The sequence below is a fragment of the Lactuca sativa genome, chromosome 9 (assembly GCF_002870075.4).
Source record: "Lactuca sativa cultivar Salinas chromosome 9, Lsat_Salinas_v11, whole genome shotgun sequence".
In the NCBI taxonomy this organism is placed as follows: domain Eukaryota; kingdom Viridiplantae; phylum Streptophyta; class Magnoliopsida; order Asterales; family Asteraceae; genus Lactuca; species Lactuca sativa.
The window spans coordinates 49,653,794-49,673,519 of NC_056631.2; the positions used below are offsets into that span (position 1 = coordinate 49,653,794).

Consider the following 19,726-nt stretch of genomic DNA (forward strand, 5'->3'; position numbering starts at 1 on the left):
TGTTGGTTATTTTGACCCCATGCATGAATTAAGACCCTTGGAAAGGTCTTAATGGATTGGAAAGAGTTGCTGGGAGCATATTGGGCGTGCAAAGGCATAAGTTGCCAACTTTATGCCTTAGGACTCATCTAATGACCTAAATCTGAGTTGGGAACGTAAGGACTTCATGCGTTAAGCACTTACTGGGGGATGTGCTTATTCTATTTGTATGCTAGGAGTACCAACCTGTACGATGTGTATACAGCCAAATAACCTAGTACGCTTAGCGTACTTCTGATAAACGTCGGGCATATGCTTAACTGTGATAGTTAGGCTTCGGTGGACTTTGCATACCAATTTGACTTCTCTTAGCCTTTGGTCTGGACCGTTAGAATAATGTTGGGCCTTGGGAATTGCTTTGTGTTTTTGGTATTTTGATTGGGCCTTATTGGGCTATATGGTCCATTATAGTTTGGACCTTGATCTTGGACCCATTATGGTTGGATAGACTTTTGGTCTTGAATAGTGGGCCAAAGATTATGATGTTAGGCCCTTAGCTGAATTAGGAATCTAATTAGATTAATTGGTATACTTATACAGGTAGAGATTTGGGCTAGTATTCGATTAACTATCATGTTCAGCAGACTGAGGTGAGTGTTCTCACTACACTCATGGGTCAAAGGCACCAAGACCGACCCATTATTGGTTATGAGATGATTTGTATTGGAATATGTAAGTGTTTGCTATTGGATTGATATGTGGACTTATGTGTTGAACATGGGGGAGCCCATGACATTTGGCAAGACCATGGGAGGAACCCATTGCTTAGGGATATAAGACCATGGGGGTAGCCTATGACATTCTAATGAAGACCATGGAGGGAGTCCATGACAAACTTATATGTGTATATGTATGCATGGTATTATGTGATTATATGATTTGTGTGTTTTGGGAGACTTACTAAGCTTGTGCTTACAGTTTTATTACATGTGTCCGATACTTCTTTTGATAAGGGCAAGGGCCCGACTTGATGGCACGACGTGCATTCTCCGGTGTTTTCACATTTAGCTTTCAAAATCTAAATTTTAAAATAATATGGTTATGTAATGGGATTTTGGACACCTTGTTATTGATATTTATGAAATTAAAAGTTACAAATTTCCTGTAAAATTTGGGCTGTTAGAAGTTGGTATCAGAGCCTTGGTTTGAGGGATTCAAGCACACTTTTGGGTGTGCCAGAACTCAAACTGAGGAAACGGTAACAAATTACTTTTCAAAAAGAAACCAAAGTTAAATGTCCTAAAAACTATTTTGTAAGAAAGAGAGGAGAATGAAATGCGCATAATCGGTCGAGCTCAAGTAAGTGTTCCCAATATTTTAGCCATCCTATAGTATATATGGAAATTAATGTTACATGGATTATTTGCTAAGTGTATGCTTTCAAAGTTGTATATGCTTAGCATTGCATAGCCCTAGAATGAGGGCATCTGCCTTATTCTTGTTCCTTGTTTGGTTGTGGTTTAGGGTAGAAGCCTTATTTGATAGTCTATGTGATTCTCTTTGTGTATAACTTACATGTATAGGGCAACCTGCTATGATTAATCTGAGTTTAGTTTAGTGAGGGTTGAGAATCCTATAGTAGCCTAGGATATGAGTTAGTGTTGTATTTATGAGTCGTGATTTGTGATTGGATGATTTAGGGATATGAGGTTTTGCCTTGGGGAAGGTATAGGTAGGTGTAGAAGGTAGTATTAGGCCCGTACTACTAAAAGCACAAGACCTATACTCGAATCAATCACAGACCTGATAGTTCTTAGGAGTCCGGTGAGGAGTAATCTCTTTCGAATTCCTTATCCTTGTTACATGTGATATTTTCAGTTGAGGATGGAGATGATCACGCGAGGTACAGGTTCAGGATCAGGATCAGGTTCAGGCTCTGGTACAGATCCCATGGATGAGAGGCTGCACGATCTTATCACAGCCGAGGTTACTCATTGCATCCTTGACGCTAACCTGGTGATTTTTGGTACTGTCAAGGAGGGCATCATAGAGATCATGGATGAGCGGATCAGGTCTTTCCAAGCCGAGATTGCTGCAGGCCAGATTGGGGCCCGAGCTCCCTCGTTCAGGTAGTTTAAGGCGTGTAGAGCGTCTGAGTTCTTCAGTGTCAGGGATCCCATCACTAGTCGATGTTGGGTGACAGACATGGAGAATTTCCAGTGGACGAGCTTTTGCCCCGAGGCGGCAAAGGTGGGGTTTGCATCTTGTATGTTGAGGGATTGACCACGAGATTGGTAGGAGGAGGTGATCCGTGAGGTTTGATCCACGGGTGTAGATGAGATGTCTTGGGAGGATTTTTTGAGGAGGTTTGATCATGAGTTTGAACCGTCCGTTGAGGTGCAACGTTTAATGAGAGAGTTCCAGGATTTGCAGCAAACTTTCGAGACTATGGTGGAAATCAATGCAAAGTTTTGGGAGAGGGCACTATTGGTTCCACTGTACGCTGCGAATGAGGAGATGAGGTATCATTCCATGAAGAGGGATGATATCCGTGAGTTTGTGAGCTTTTCAGGGTGCAAGACCGTGATTGAGATGGTGGAGAAGGCCCATGAACAGGAAATTGAGTTAGAGCTCCGCAAAAAGCGGAAGCCGGAGCAGGTTCAGGCGGTAGTGGGTCAGGCCAAGAAGCCTAATACCTCCGATCGTCCCAGCAGGACTGTGGCCGTTGTGCCAAGTGCGGTAAGCCGCACAGTGGAGCCTGCCGAGCAGTGGGCTCAGTATGTTATGCGTGTGGCCAGCCGAGTCACATGAGCCAGGATTGCTGCAAAAAGGGCTTGATTTGTTCCCACTGCAACCAGGTCGATCATAAAAGGGTCGATTATCTGAGGTTGGTTAGAGGATGAGGAGCAGTGATGGCCCCTGCTCCCGCCACGATGAGGATTACTGATGGCTGCCCGATCAAGCGGAAGTTCCTGTGGTGAAGAGCAACACATTTCAGTTGATTACTGAAGATGCCCAAGCAGCGTCTGACATCATGACTGGTGTGTGATCTATTTCTCTATTGTTTATTTTATTATTATGCTTATGCTGTTATAGTTTTATATAGGGACCTTTTTGGTCAATGGTTTAGCGACTAGGATTTTTTTTGATTCGGCGGCGACCCGATCGTTTGTATCTCTACCGCTCAACAAGAAGTTTCGTGATGCTCCGGGGACTTTGGATTCCCCACTCGAGGTGAAGATTGCGGATGACCGCACCGTGAGTGTTGCGAGAGTATTTCGGAGGAGTGTCCTGAATATGTTTCGGGAGAGGTTTCCTATCAATTTGGTTTCGATTCCTTTGTGAGGATTGAATGTGATCATTGGGATGGATTGGTTGGGGCCGAATGCGGCTATGATAGATTGCGAGCGTCAATTAGTGAGGTGATATTTCCATATTTATATATATTTTTAGGCAATATTTTAATATGTTTTGATTAATATTTTTGTTATTTGCATGGATAAGTGATACTTATAAGATTAAAATTGTATTTTGCAGCTAAAATGAGCATTCTTGAAGAACAAGGACTAAAAGCGATAAAAGATTGAACTTTGCAGGCTTGGAGAATTTAAGAAAAGAAAATCCACGTAAAAAGTTGCAGCCACATCATGGACTTCATTTACACGATGTGGAATGGAAAATTCTAGAAGATGAGTACGTGGAAAGTCGAAATCTTTGCTCAATAATGATTCATCCCAAGCCACGACATGGAGTCCTAGTCCACGATGTGGACTTCAAATTCACGATAAGTATATATATATATATATATATATATATATATATATATATATATATATATATATATATATATATATATATATAGACACTTACGGATTTTGGTAGGTTGACTGAAGATTAGAAGTTCCAGAAGTAGTTTTTCAGAGGAATAAAAGCCAGAAACTTGGTAATAACACCAAGGAAGAAGAAGAGAAGATAAAAACTTTATTCTTTTTTGGTACAATTTACTATGTCTTTATTAGTTGAGATTGATTGTTTATTTGATGTTATGAGTAGCTAAATCTAGCTGCTTCTATTAGCTAGATGATGCTGGAACTTATGGTTTGGTTATATTAATATAGACTTTTCTTGTTGGTTAATGGATTTAGTGTGATTGTTATACCTAGGATGCTTAATTTAATATTAGGTTGCTTTAAATTCATATTCTGTGTAGTTTAGTGACCATTAATCTGCATGAATTTGATTACCTAGTAATTTAGTGAACATTAGATTATTAGAGCTAAGATCGAACCAATCTTAGATAAGTAATTAAAATATTGAATTTCGTTGTGCTGGAGAACTCATATTATGACCACAATTGTGTTCGTTAATTCAATCTTACATAACTCCAATCATATCTAATAATTGATTTTGTGTTAAATTCTGTACCGCCATGCATAGCTCTACAGAATTAATTAAATATTAGTAAATTTGGACTGGAATTGCTAATAATAACATAATTAGTAACCAACGGGAATTGTTATAATTAATAGCTAAACCATTGGGGGAAAGTGAATTCGAACTAACAGAAGTGTTTTTAATAATATATTAAATAGTTGTTGAGAATTTAATTTTGTCTAAACTTGAAAAATTAGATAAAAAAACCCTTTTACTTTTGCTAGAATTTTAGGTTAACTTAATAGTAAGTAGGTTAAATAATTAATCTCGTTCCCTATGTTCGATACCCGACTTTTGTGTTATACTATTTGCAAAAGGGTATACTACTCTGGGTTGAATAGCTAGTAAAATAGTAGGTAAAATTAGGTGTAGCTATTTGCACGCATCAAGTTTTTGGCTCTGTTGCCGGGGAATGACTTAGTTGATTGTTGATTTATTTGCTTTAGGTTAATTGATCATTTTTGTGGGGTAAAACCTTTTGTGGGGTAAAAACTGCAAAAGTTAAGTTTTTTGCATTAGTTTTTGTTTCAATATTGAACCCATAACGTGGACCTTAAGTCCACGATGTGGGATCAGTAGTTTTACGTTTATTTATTTTTAGTTACTGTTTAGATTTTCTGTGACAACATGATGTGGTTCTATTTACCACGTCGTCGTGACCAATCTGTAGGCTATTTTATTTAGTTTTTGTTCAGATTTACATTTTTCGTTTTATTGCAGTAGTTCATGACCAGAGGTTCCAACACACCTTTGGTACCACCAGTTGAAGTTCCAGAGTCGGCCCTTCACAAAAAGACGGATAAAATGTAGAAGAAAACCAACCACCAAAGAAGTCGCCTTTCAAAGACCTTAAAGCTATTTTTTCGAAAGAAAAAGGGTAAGAGCGTAGGTAAGTCAAGCAATCAAAGGAAGGACGAAAGCAAGTTTGAAAGCTTTGAACTAAATCCTAATCCATAAGAATCTGAATACGAGTCTGAACCCGAATTCGAACTAGAAAAGAGTGAACCCGATGACGAGCCAGAAAATGAGATGGCAAACATTGGGAATATGTCCATGGGAGCATACAAGAAGAGAATCCGAGAAGACACCGGTCTCGGTTTAGTACAACCCGCAATTCCCACCACTGCAGCATTCGAGTTGAAAGGACACATTCTTACTGCACTTAAGGACGTACCGTTTTCTGGGAAGGATCATGAGGATGCTTACAAGCACCTAGATGAGGTCAATCACATTGCAGATTATTTCAATGTCCCGAATGTTCCTAGAGATAAAGTTTTGTTAAGTATGCTTCCCGTTACTTTTAAGGGAGCTGCCAAAGATTGGTTGAAGGCACTACCACCCGGTGCAATTACTACTTGGGCACAAATGCGTGAGAAATTCCTAGAACAATTCTGCCCACCATCAAAGGTATCTAAACTTAAGAAGGTAATAGCCAAATTTGAGCAACAACCAGGTGAGTCGCATTATGTGGCATGGTAGTGTTATAAAGGGTTACTAAGAAACTGTCCTCAAAATGACCTTAACATACAACAAGAAGTGTCTATCTTTTACGACGAGGTGAATGTCATGACAAGGCTACTCCTAGATTCTCAAGGACCACTTACAAAGAAAAATCTGGCTAAAATCAAGGAGTTAATTAAAGAGTTCTCAAAGCATTCTCGTGAGTAACACAATCCAGTACATGATGGAGTTAAAGGCATTGGGGGAGGAAATTCTGAAGACATGGCTATTGTACTAGCCATGCTAAATACTATGTACCGAAGAATGACCATGATGGACCAATCAATTCATGCGATTCGAGTTGGTTGTGAAATGTGCAATGGTCCACAGTTAACAAAAGATTGCCACTTGGATGAAAATGGAAATAAAAAGGTACAAGTTTGCTATTCAAGTGGGGATAAGTATGATGAAAGTTGGAGAAAACCAAAGAAGGAGTGGTTACCATATGAAAAATATGAGAAGCTGAAAGAAGAAAAATATAGGCAGACTGACCAAGGCTTATACTAAAAAGAAAAACCACCTCCTAAAAAGAAAGTTGATCTTGAGTCTATTCTACATAGATTTATGGAGGCTTCTGAAAGACATGATAAGACTGATGCATTGATAAGGGAATATCAAAATATCATGAAGGAACAGTAAGCCTTACTAAGAAATCACCAAACATTAATCCAAAATATTGAAGTCCAACTAGGTCAACTAACTACTTTTGTACAAGAAAAATTATCTCCAAAGATTTCTGAGACAAAGCCTCAATCACATGTAATGGTAATAGAAACTGAAGAGGGTTCCATCTCTGAGTTCATTGAAGCACTAGAAGTCGACCCATCTCAGACCGGACCGGGCTCGAAGAAGTCACGATTAGAAAAAAAATTGTTGCTGAAAGACCAAACCCACGACGTGGGAAGGGTCTAATAAAAAAAGCTTTGATTATGTGCAAGCTTATCGTCCTCTGCTTCCGTTCCAGTCACAAGCTAATATCCATCCACTGGAGCATGAGCATTTGAAGTTTATGGAGCAAGTGAAGGGTATTTCAATTAATACTCCTTTCATTGATTCATTACCTAAGGTTCCTGAATATGCCAAATTCTTGAAAGATCTACTTGACACACGCCAACAGCTAGAGAATAATTCCAAGGTAATTCCTAGCGAGCAAAGTGCTAAGGTGATTATGGGAGAGTTACCAAAGAAGATGGGAGATACTGGACGCCTCACTCTTCCATGTGAGTTTGGGAATAACTTGAAGACTCCAAGCTTCCAAAGTTCAATCTTTTGTCGCTTTTCTTAATGAGGATATGCTTCGGGCCTGTGTATTAGACTTTGGAGGGAGTTGGGATACTTACCTTCCACTAGTAGACTTCACATACAACAACAATTATCATGCTAGTATTGACTGACCGTTGTTTGAAGTATTGTATGGGCGGAGGTGTAGGACTTCAGTTTATTGGGGGGAGGTTGGACATCAAGTCATGGGTAGAACCGAAGTGGTGCTTAAGACCACAAGTTTGATTCAGTGGGTGCGTGAAAGGTTGTGGGTTACACAACGCTGTCAGAAGAGCTATTCTGATCGTCGTCAATCAGACCTCGAGTTTCAGGTGGGAGATTATGTGTTGCTTAAGGTGTCACCTTGGAAAGGTATCATACCTTTTTGAAAAAAGGGCAAGTTGGGACCCCGATTCATGGGTCCATTTAGGATTTCCGCCCGGGTGGGCGAGGTCGCTTATTGGTTGGATCTCCCTGATGAGCTGATTTAGATTCATAGCACCTTCCACGTGTCTCAACTGCGGAAGTGTGTATCAGACAAGACTACGGTTATTTCCTTGGATGATATTAAGGTGGATGGGAGCCTGAACTACGTAGATAAACCCATTACAGTATTGGATAGAAATACTAAAGCCCTTTAGAACAAGGTGGTGAAGTTGGTTAAGGTGTAATGGAAACACGGGAAGCGCTCTGAATGGACGTGGGAGCCAGAGGACGAGATGCGAAAGCATTACCCGGATCTGTTTGCGACAGCAGACTTCGAGGACGAAGTCTAGTTCAAGTGGGGGAGAGTTGTAATACTCCAATATAGGTTATTACCCTTCCTTCCTTTAAATGAGATTATTTTGCAAAAATGGTCCCTTTTTGTACGCTGGGCGTACTTAAGAGTATGCTTAGCGTACTGTGGAGGAATGATCGCACCCCAAATGCGGGGCGTATGTGACAGATAGCCAAAACCCTAACTTTCGGGCTTGTAACCTCTTTAAACACCCTTAAGTCATTTGTCAATCACCCTATCCAGCCTCCATCATCCTCAAACGTCCCTAAAACCCAAAAACCCATAGTGCGTGTTTCTTGAGCTTGTGACTACCTCAAAAATCCCATTCTTGGTGTGTTAGCTAAAGGGAAGAAATGGAATCAATCTTGAAGGAAGGAAAGGCTTCTGGATCTTGCATATAGAGCAGCTTAGGAAGCTTGTGGAGGTAAAAAGATTTCTCCTTGATAATCTTTGTCATTTATAGATCTAATATTTTTTTATTTAGTCCTCGTTTGAGTTCATGAATCATATCTTGGGAGTTTGAGCAACTCCATAGATTAAGGAGGGTAGATCTGAGGTCCTTTAGTTTATTCATGTCATAAAAATGTAGACTTGTTGGTTATTTTGCCCCATGCATGAATTAAGACCCTTGGAAAGGTCTTAATGTGTTGTAAAGAGTTGTTGGGAGCATATTGGGCATGCAAAGGCATAAAGTTGCCAAATTTATGCCTTAGGACTCTTCTAATGACCTAAATCTGAGTTTGGAACATAAGGACTTCATGCGTTAAGCACTTAATAGGGGATGTGCTTATTCTGTTTGTACGTTGGGCGTACCAATCTGTACGCTGCGCGTACAACCAAATAACCTAGTATACTTAGTGTACTTCTGATAAATGTCGGGGGTACGCTCAGCTGTGATCGTTGGGCTTCGGTGGACTTTACGAACCAATTGGAATTCTCTTAGTCTTGGGCCTGGACCGTTAGGATAATGTTGGGCCTTGGGAATTTCTTTAGTTTTTTGGTGTTTTGATTGGGCCTTATTGATGGGTTTTGGTCATAAGACATCCTATGTGCTCATACAAACCCTAATGCTTGGATCTAGGTTTCTCTATTGTACATGCTTCGAATCCAAGACTATAAACCCTAATTCTAGCATATGGAAATCAATATTAACATATAATTAGGTTTAAGATATTACCTTGATTGTTATGTAGCAATAACAATCCTAATTCCTCCTTGAATTGACTTTGGAAGGCTTAGAGTCACAAGTGTCACTCCTCTAATGGCTTACAAACACCAAGAGCAAATGGAGAAGGTATAAGGAGAGAGGAGAGGTATAAGATTTCGTCCTTAGGACTTCTAGGGATCAAGTGTACAAAATCCTAAGGCCTTAGGGGTCTTTATATAGGGTTGGGATTAGGGTTTCAGTCCTTATCCTTATCTAGTTACTTGCCCATCAAGCAACCATAAGATAAGCCTTGGAAATCCCTATCTCTTGGACCTTTGGACGATTTTAAGGATATCCCTATCCTTGAATTCGTCCATCCTTTAACAAGGATAACCATTGCCCTATTTTGCAACTATCACATAATTACAATTCAGCCCCTCTAGTTTAATTAATTACATTTGATCACAAAATTAATTCTTAATTAATTATTGACCAATATTAATTAAACAAATATGATTTCTCCTTTAATATATTATTCTTATAACATATTAATAAATCATAATAACCTCTCTCTTTATTTATTTCTCCAATCAAGTTGCTTTAGTGAAGGCAACCCAAAAGGACCATGCACCATCGGGTCAAGTACATACCAAAATAGTTATGGACTTAGACACTAAACCAACAGTCTCCCACTTGGATAAATCTAACAACTATTCTGCGTATGACTTCGGATCCCGATCTGCAATTGTAGCTTTCCAAAGCCGCTGTCAACTTTGATCATATCAAATACGCGTGTCCTTAGATAAGGGATCATATATTCCTCCATTCTAGATATCATATGAGATATGATTTCAAATCATTCTCTTTGTACTATATCTCGATTCCGATTTATGACGACTAACTAATTGAACAAATCAAATTAGCCCTAGCCCGGCCGAGCATTTACGTTTGTCATCACTAAATTATCGAGGGGCCCAAAGATATCGCTTTTATCCTACTTTGAATAAAAGGAATGGATAAACTTTGATACAATGCTCGCTTGCACTCATGCACCGAATCACAGACAACAATATGTTTTATAACACTAAGTTACTAGTGCGTTTACATATTATCAATGTGCAACCGATTCGCAAGATACAACTCACACATCTCGGTTTCAAGAATATAAGATGTTATCGTCTCACCAATCACTCGTGATACAATTCATGGAGTGATCCAAGTGAGCGTGGGTTTAATCCAATGCTCAAATTCATATTCATAAGCACTCATGAACGTTGCAGCAAACATTTGCTTATGTCTAATGCTCTTTAGACAATCCACACACCAATTCACGACAGTCTTCATTCATATCTACTTCCAACATATGAACGACTGTGGCCCGTTTGAATAATTCGATTACTCTTAATAAACTCTATTATTCTGGATGTCAAATCATGCAAATGTGAAACACAAGAATAATACTAATCCCATATGGCCCCAAACCTTTGAGCATAAATAAAACACCTTTTATTTATCACCATATTGATTACTCATTATTTGTCATTTCGGGTAATCAACTTCTTACTTGAATTACAACACTTGTCCCATGCTCCTAGCATGCACACAATGTTACCTATGGTTCTTACTTTGTGAAATAGATCACACTGAACACATTTCCAATCATTCTCATTTCACAACTCCAAATCCATTTTTCATAAGTTTAAGAATATCAAATTCTTGCTACTTATAGAATATGCTAGATTCTAACATTTTATGCAATGATTCTTTCGTAATGTCACTGCACCAAAGTCACAAAGACTATTGCCAATGATATTACAAAGTCTTCTATCGGCGATTGTTACAAGACAACTCCTTAGATATGATGTCTCTCACTCAAAGTACATTCCTTTGAACATCCTTTCGCATAAAAGCTTCTAATCTAATCATAGATTTTTCAATATTAAATTCCCAATATGAATACATTTCCATATTTTCCATATGACAACTCATTCTTAATAGAATCTCATCTATTCGTAATGATGTCGATATGGTCCATCCAATATGGACACATTTCCATATTTTCCATATGACAACTCATTCTTAATAGAATCTTTTCTATTCATAATAATGTCGATATGGTCCATCCAATACCATGCTTCCAACTACTCACAAGTGACCAATCCTCGTCGAACTTTGGATTGTCCTTTGATAGTTGTTTAATTATTTTAGTCAAAACCAATTCTAGTCCTTTTTCCCTCTAAATGCGCTAGACATTTGGAAAAATTTAGAATGGTCAATCATTAAAGCATTTGCAATCGATCCTATACCCGAAGCGTATGGGACACGACGCATAATGTTTTATTTGCTATCTTCTCAAAATTCGAATTGTGAAGAGGAATGCCGTAATCATAATCGAAATTTTAAGAACACACTATATACCCTTGACTAAATTTATTAACATTTCTCAACCTAAACCTTTAGATTTGGAATGAAGCATAATATTCTCTCCCTTAATTATAGCAAAACAACTATTCCTTCCTTACAACTTTGCAAAGAATGACTCTTGTTTTCTATAATTAATATTGCCAACTTGCAATACGTGCCTTAATAATCATACAATCATAACATTTATGCTCCCACTATCATGATGATTATTATAAAACATAACACTTATGCCCCCACTAGCTTCGACATGTATTCATAAACATCTTAACTTTCAGAAAAACAATGCTTATTGAATTTCTTAAGTCCATGTTTCTAATACTTAATGCTTTGATAATCTTTTATCAAGGCTTCTTGAACTTATACACCTTTGCCTTCGATAGTTCATATGTGTGTCTAAACAATTAAGACTAATTGCCAAACCTCACAATTCAAATTATGGAAAGGGATACCGTAACCATAATCGAATTCGAGAACGCAATTTTACAATCACTATCTTCTTAAAATCTCTCTTAGTGAAAGCATTTCCTCACAATCATTTTCATGAAGGAGGAAATCTTATGACACTTAGATTTAAATGGTGTATGTGTTCCTATCCATGTGAATTTGTCAAAACTAAAGTTTACGACAAATTCAAACTCATATGGACGGAACTTTCTTAATCTTGATTTCTTGCCTTATGGTAGCACAGCTGCCCACCATGTCTTCCAAGCAGTTAAGCAACTCACCTTTTCTTATCAATGTACTTTCCATTGATCAAGGTCCTTGCCTTATATGCATTCAAATGAGAACTCATAGGACTCACATGCATGATTAACTCGATTGGATAGGCATAGAAACAGAATAATGTCAACACGATAGGTTGTAAACCTCAACTCGTGTGCTAGTGATGATCGATAATGTTTATTTGATTTGTTCTTGAAACATTTCAAGACCATTAAGACTCCCACTGACTCCTTGACATATAAAATTCTCTTGTCAAACATTTCTTGACAAATAAATATTTAATAGTTAGTGTAGCTTTTATCAAGACAAAACACTTCATAACTTTGGTCCTAGTTGGTCTTTGTCTTATCCAAGACATCACAACTTTCCACAATTGATGAATGTTATAAACCTTCTTAATACTTTTCACTCATTATCACAATCTTAACTTTAAGACTTGTTTTTGGAACGAAGTATGATTGACTTATTGATTTAACCATTTCTTCAGTCTTTGATTCCTCTTCTTGGAAATACAGTTGTACCAAGACTCACTTAGAGGATCAATTGAGATATGGTTCTTAATCATTAAGACCTATCATAAAGCATAAAAGGTACTCTCCCTTCTTCTTAGAATGGAGAATCTTTTATCTCTCTGCCTACTTGATTCTTATTATTCGTTCTACTATTGATTTAAACTTTTTCAATCAATTCAGAATTACACTTAATCTTATAACTATAATCATATTTATTAAACCTTTAGTAAATCATGATGAATATCTCGTTATTCTTATGGTGGACTTTGATCAACACGCAACTTTGTGTACTCGATCTCCTAGTCTTTCACTTGACACTTTGTCAATGAATTAGTCTAATTTCCAAATACGAAATTTCTCATTAATCGTGCATCCACGTTGCATGATTCCAAGTTTCTGTCCAATTGAAACTTGAGCGATGAGAAACTCTCCCTATTTGGTAAATTCTCGACTTTCCATAATATAATAAGAACCAAATCCATTTGTTGTAGAAATATGCGAACACCAATTTTCATAACGATTTCATTGCAAGGAAATAAACAAATAAATAAATAAGTCAAACGAAAATTTATTTTATTTATAAAAGCAGCGGAAAACATTTGTCCTTACAATGCAAAATCCATTGAAAAGTATGTATTTCAAAAGAAAATTTTCTAACAACTCTATCATAACTATCTAAGATCAAAATCTAATCTTCAAGTCCATGCGATCAAGATCCATTCCTTATGATTAGATTCATTTTGCTCTTTCACCAAACTTCCTTTCTTTTCACCGATCCTGTAAAACATTCAAATGCAATCTTATTACATTATGTATTAAGAATTAATAAATAGGAACTTAATGGAGTTAGATAGTGGATTTTACCTGAAGCGCAGCCATACTCTTTGACTCTCCCATCTTCTGGACTCTTCAGGCTCTTTGGGCAGACTTGTATCCAGCGCCCTTTCTTTTGACAGTAAACGCAGGTCGGTTCTCCTAGAACGTCCTTGGAAGCATGGTCGGTTGACTTTTCCAACAAATACGCTCCATTGCTTCGCCAAATCATTTCTGATTCAGCAGCAATGAGCATGTAAGTTAGGTCAATGAGGTTCTCGTCATGATTCATCATATAATACTTTCTTTTGAAATCATTATATGATTCAGGAAGTGACTGCAAAACCCAATTCACAGCCAACTCATTCGGGAATGACACACCCAACATTATCAACCTATCAATGTGTGATTTCATTCCTAGAACGTGGGCACACACGGGATTACCATCTTCATGTTTCATTTCCAATAGGGCTTTAGTGATATTGAACCTTTCAATTCTTCGATCTTGTGGGTTGGGGAGAACAATAGGAGGAGGAGGAGGAAGTGAAGCATGATTCCACGTTCCTCGATTGAATCATGGAAAACCATCTTTATGTGGAATGCTTGTTCCACGGGATTTGGGAAGACCATAGTTGTCGAACTTTGACATCTACAAAACGGGAGAAAAACAAATTCAAGTTAGTTGATTGAGTGAGTCCTTAGTAAATCACCCAAATGAGATACTAAGGCTAGGACCCAACACAATATTCCACAACTCGGGAGAGGGATGCCGTAACCCTAATTGCAGAATATTTAAAGGTAAGTGAATGGCGATTCACTAATTTCCACCATGAAAAACGAAAAAGAAATTTAAGTTTTAAATCTATGAAAACTCCTAGATCCTTTGAGATTCATTGAACTTTCAATGGCATGTTAAAATCTCGATATGCCACTCTTGTTTGTGACTGGGGTGCGGAGGATCACAAAGCGGGTGTGAATAACCATGCAAACTTACATGATGCCCTCACATGTTACAGTCACCTATTCGATGTGCTGGTAAACCACACACGCTCCACCGAACTATGACAAACATTGAGTCACCCTTTGCTACCTTTGCTTAGAACCATTTAGTGTGCCGGTAAACCACACACGCTCCACTAACGTCTTCGCAAGGGCACAAAGTGTAATTTCATGGAATTGCATCAATTCACTTTTGCCTAAGTAACTAAGATTGGGAATTTTATGAAAACATTTAGTTACTTTTATATTTCATTATACTTATAATGGGAGGTTTTGTCCTATCCTACCCATTCGGCTAACGACCCTCCACGAGTCAAGAGTGCGGTGGGTAAGAGTGGATACCCATTCAATCGCCATTTTATAGGCAATTTCCTTAAACACCCCTTATAGACTAGCTTCGTGAATGAGGCCTACTAACGGTAAGACTGACTTTTACTCATACATATATATAATGTTAGACTTTTAATGTTATATATAGTATAAGGTGTATTTTATATTTTCAAAATACTAGGTGGTCTAATTTAACAATTATACCTTTAATTCAATTAAATTGTAAACCTAAACTTTTATGGATTTATTAAACTTCTTTAATTATACACCTTAATTAATTAACAAAACCATAAGGGTGTGATTTGAACTTTTTCAAAACAATACTAGAGTTTTAGAATTTAACATTCCTAATTAAACTTTTAATCAACTTTTAAATTCCAAAAGTTGAGGGCAAGTTTTGAAACATTTCAACACATTAGGGTTTCAACTATTTAAATTTCAAAACTACAAAACTATTGGGTTCAAATTTAAACTATAAGACCTAAAGGGAAAAATATGAAACTTTTCATAACAACAAGGATCAAATAACAAATAATCTAAACTAACATTTAATTACATAATTATCCATATTTGATTTGTTTAATGATTTCTTGCAAAACAATTTATCAATTTACTCAAAATAATTAATCAATTATCTTATAAGGAAACAATTATCTTATTAATTGATAAATATCCTCAATTAGATCAAAAATATAGTCAAATATATCATATAATCGGATTAATATTGATCTAACATGATAAGGTAACTATCCCAATGCAAAAACAGCAAGAAATCCCGAGATAATGCCTATCTGACGAGTTGACTCGTCGAGTCAAGCCTGGACTCGTCGAGTCACCATGGACTTGGCAAGTTCAGCTATGGACTCGGCGAGTCCAGCCTCCAAAACACCAAAAATCGAATTTTTCAGATATACAATGCATCAATACAATTGAAGCCAATCAAGGCTCTGATACCACTGATGGGTTTTGGTCATAAGACATCCTATGTGCTCATACAAACCCTAATGCTTGGATCTAGGTTTCTCTATTGTACATGCTTTGAATCCAAGACTATAAACCCTAATTCTAGCATAGGGAAATCAATATTAACATATAATTAGGTTTAAGATATTACCTTGATTGTTATGTAGCAATAACAATCCCAATTCCTCCATGAATTGACTTTGGAAGGCTTAGAGTTACAAGTGTCACTCCTCTAATGGCTTACAAACACCAAGAGCAAATGGAGAAGGTATAAGGAGAGAGGAGAGGTATAAGATTTCGTCCTTAGGACTTCTAGGGATCAAGTGTACGAAATCCTATGGCCTTAGGGGTCTTTATATAGGGTTGGGATTAGGGTTTCAGTCCTTATCCTTATCTAGTTACTTTCCCATCAAGCAACCATAAGATAAGCCTTGGAAATCCCTATCTCTTGGACCTTTGGACGATTTTAAGGATATCCTTATCCTTGAATTCGTCGATCCTTTAACAAGGATAACCATTGCCCTATTTTGCAACTATCACATAATTATAATTCAGCCCCTCTAGTTTAATTAATTACATTTGATCACAAAATTAATTCTTAATTAATAATTGACCAATATTAATTAAACAAATATGATTTCTCCTTTAATATATTATTCTTATAACATATTAATAAATCATAATAACCTTTCTCTTTATTTATTTCTCCAATCAAGTTGCTTTAGTGAAGGCAACCCAAAAGGACCATGCACCATCGGGTCAAGTACATACCAAAATAGTTATGGACTTAGACACTAGACCAACACTTATTGGGCCATGTGGTCCATTATAGTTTCTACTTTGACCTTGGGCCCATTATGGAAGGATAGACTTTTGGGCTTGAATAGTGGGCCAAAGATTATGATGTTGGGCCCTTAGCTGAATTGGAAATCTAATTAGATTGATCAGTATATTTATACAATTAGAGATTTGGGCTAGTACTCGAGTAGCTATCGTGTTCAGCAGACTGAGGTGAGTCTTCTCACCACACTCATGGGTCGAAGACACCAAGGATGGCCTGTTAATGGTTTTCAGATGATTTGTATTGGTATATGCAACTATGTGCTATTGGATTGATATGTGGACTTATCTGTAGACCATGGGGGAGCCCATGGCATTTGGCAAGACCATGGGAGGAGCCCATGACTCTGGGATATAAGACTATGGGGATAGCCCATGACATTCCAATGAAGAACATAGAGGGATTCCATGACAAACTTATATGTGTATATGTGTGCATGGTATTATGTGATTATATGATTCGTGTATTTTGGGAAATTCACTAAGCTTTTCCTTACAGTTTTATTGCATGTTTCATGTACTTCTTTTGATAAGGGCAAGGACCCGACTTGATGGCGCGACGTGCATTCTCCGGTGTTTTCACATTTGGTTTTCGTACTTTTAATTTTAATAAAATATGGTTATGTAATGGGATTTTTGGACACCTCGTGATTAATATTTATGAAATTAAAAGTTAAAAATTCCTGTAAAATTTGGGCTGTTACAAGTTGGTATCCGAGCCTTGGTTTGAGGGATTTAGGCACATTTATGGGTGTGTCAGAGCTCAAACTGAGCAAATGGTAACAAATTAATTTTCAAAGAGAAACCAAAGTTAAATTTCCTAAAATCAATTTTGTAAGAAATAGGGGAGAATGTAATACGCGTAAGCGGTCGAGCTCAAGTAAGTGTTCCCAATGTTTTAGCCATGCTATATATGGAAATTAATGTTACATGGATTAATTGCTAAGTGTATGCTTTCAAAGTTGCACATGCTTAGGATTGCATAGCCCTAGAATGAGGGAAGAGAATTGTTCTTTGAGATTTTGTGTTTTTCTAAAATCTTTGTTCACACAATTACAATGAACTCAATAAGTAATTAGAGGGTCTTTTGGTCTTTGAACATTTTATAGCAACTAAATTCAAATAAAAATCAGGTACGGGGATATTACCTCTATTATTGCTTGATCGTGATTGATTGTTGAAATGATTGCCCTAAAATGAGATAAAACAAACCAATAAAAAGGACCAAAACCACAATAATAAACATATTTTAATCTAGAGGTGTTAGTCCAAACAATATTAAATACATGTGACTTGCACCATGTTTCAACACTAGGTGAAGCCGTGGTGCCTACGCATGACTCACTACGTGAGAGGCATATCTCACGACATGAGAGATCCCTGGACAACCTATAAATAAAGTCGAATTTTGTTCATTTCATCACACATTTCCATTTCATTCTCTCCCAAACCACCCAAGGCCTCAATTACTTTCTCTAGCACGTCCTAAGTGTTAGTAGCGAAGCTTCAGAGCGTCAGAAAGCTCCGACAAGTAGAACTTTCGGCTCAGAAGTTCTGCCTACGTCGAGCCCGATTTCTCGCTAAACCACCTTAAAGTTAAGCTATGCTTACCGTACTTTAAGTATAATTTATGTTTAAGTTCATTATCGTTATTATAAACCTATAAACAAGATATATCAGTGATTCCAAGTCGTTATACTGATTGATCTACTAACGGGGATGGTGTTTAGGATGTGATTTAGTGACGTGTTTAAAGTGGGATTGCCATTGTCGATATGTGTTCAAAAAAGGACCAAAACCACAATAATAAACATATTTTAATCTAGAGGTGTTAGTCCAAAACGTTTTAGAGAAAAATGATAGTTTCGACAGCCCATACGAACCATATTTAGTTTTGTCTTTTTAAACATAGTCCTAACTTTCTTACTTTTTTTTTCATTTAATCCTAAGATAAAAAAATAACTTAAAGGCGATAGAGCTAAAGTTAGAATAGACGGTATGTCAAAAAGGAATGATGGCTTTATATACATAAACTACACAAATATTCATGTGTTGCACATAATAAAACTATGTAGTTATTTTTTTTTTGCATATATATGTTGAAATTAATAACAAATTACATGTAAACTAATAACTCTTACACTAAGTTGACATATATATATATATATATATATATATATATATATATATATATATATATATATATATATATATATATATATATATATATATATATATATATAACTACGCAAATATTCGCACATAATAAAACTATGTAGTTAATATTTTTGCATATATATATATATATATATATATATATATATATATATATATATATATATATATATCCAAATTAATAACAAATTACTTGTAAACTAATAACTCTTACAATAAGTTGATATATATATATATATATATATATATATATATATATATATATATAATTATTTTAAACCACATTAAATATTCATATATTAGAATCATCTCATTCAATAACACGTATCTGTGCTTGCGTTTAATAAAATTAAACATGACTTTTTATTTAGTATTACAATTTAATGTTATGATTGATCAATTTGGAAAGTATTTATCTATTCATTTTTTTAAACTGATAATTATACTTAATTAATATATGAACCATTGTGTAAGTCCCAATTTAATAAAAAAATACATTTTAAAATAAGTAAATCACTTCTTTTTCATAAAACCAAAACCATAGAGATGCTGGTTCTAACAACCAAACATCCAAAATTAGAGTATATAACATTGCAGTAAAACAAAATACGAATGTTGTTAAAAAATGTATATAGTCATGCCTTCGTCTTCCATCGATCATCGGAAGTACCTCGAAACATTTGATCCATAACTTGAAGCCAAAGCTTAGTGAGTTTCAAAAAATATCATATACAACAATACATAAACACTTATTAAGTATATAGGCTCACAAAACTCTAACATATCTTTCTATCAACTCGCCCCTTATGATTATATAGACTCACAATACTTAATGTTGGTCTTGTCATA

The 19,726-nt window shown here is 36.4% G+C and overlaps 1 non-coding gene across 1 annotated transcript; it reads right to left on the reverse strand.

Moving 5' to 3' along the window:
- Positions 1-5,826: 5,826 nt before the first annotated feature.
- LOC111921341 (small nucleolar RNA R71) lies at positions 5,827-5,933 on the reverse strand. The gene has a single exon (XR_002860150.1). It is a non-coding gene; the product is annotated as a small nucleolar RNA R71 (small nucleolar RNA).
- Between the last annotated feature and the right edge of the window lie 13,793 nt (positions 5,934-19,726).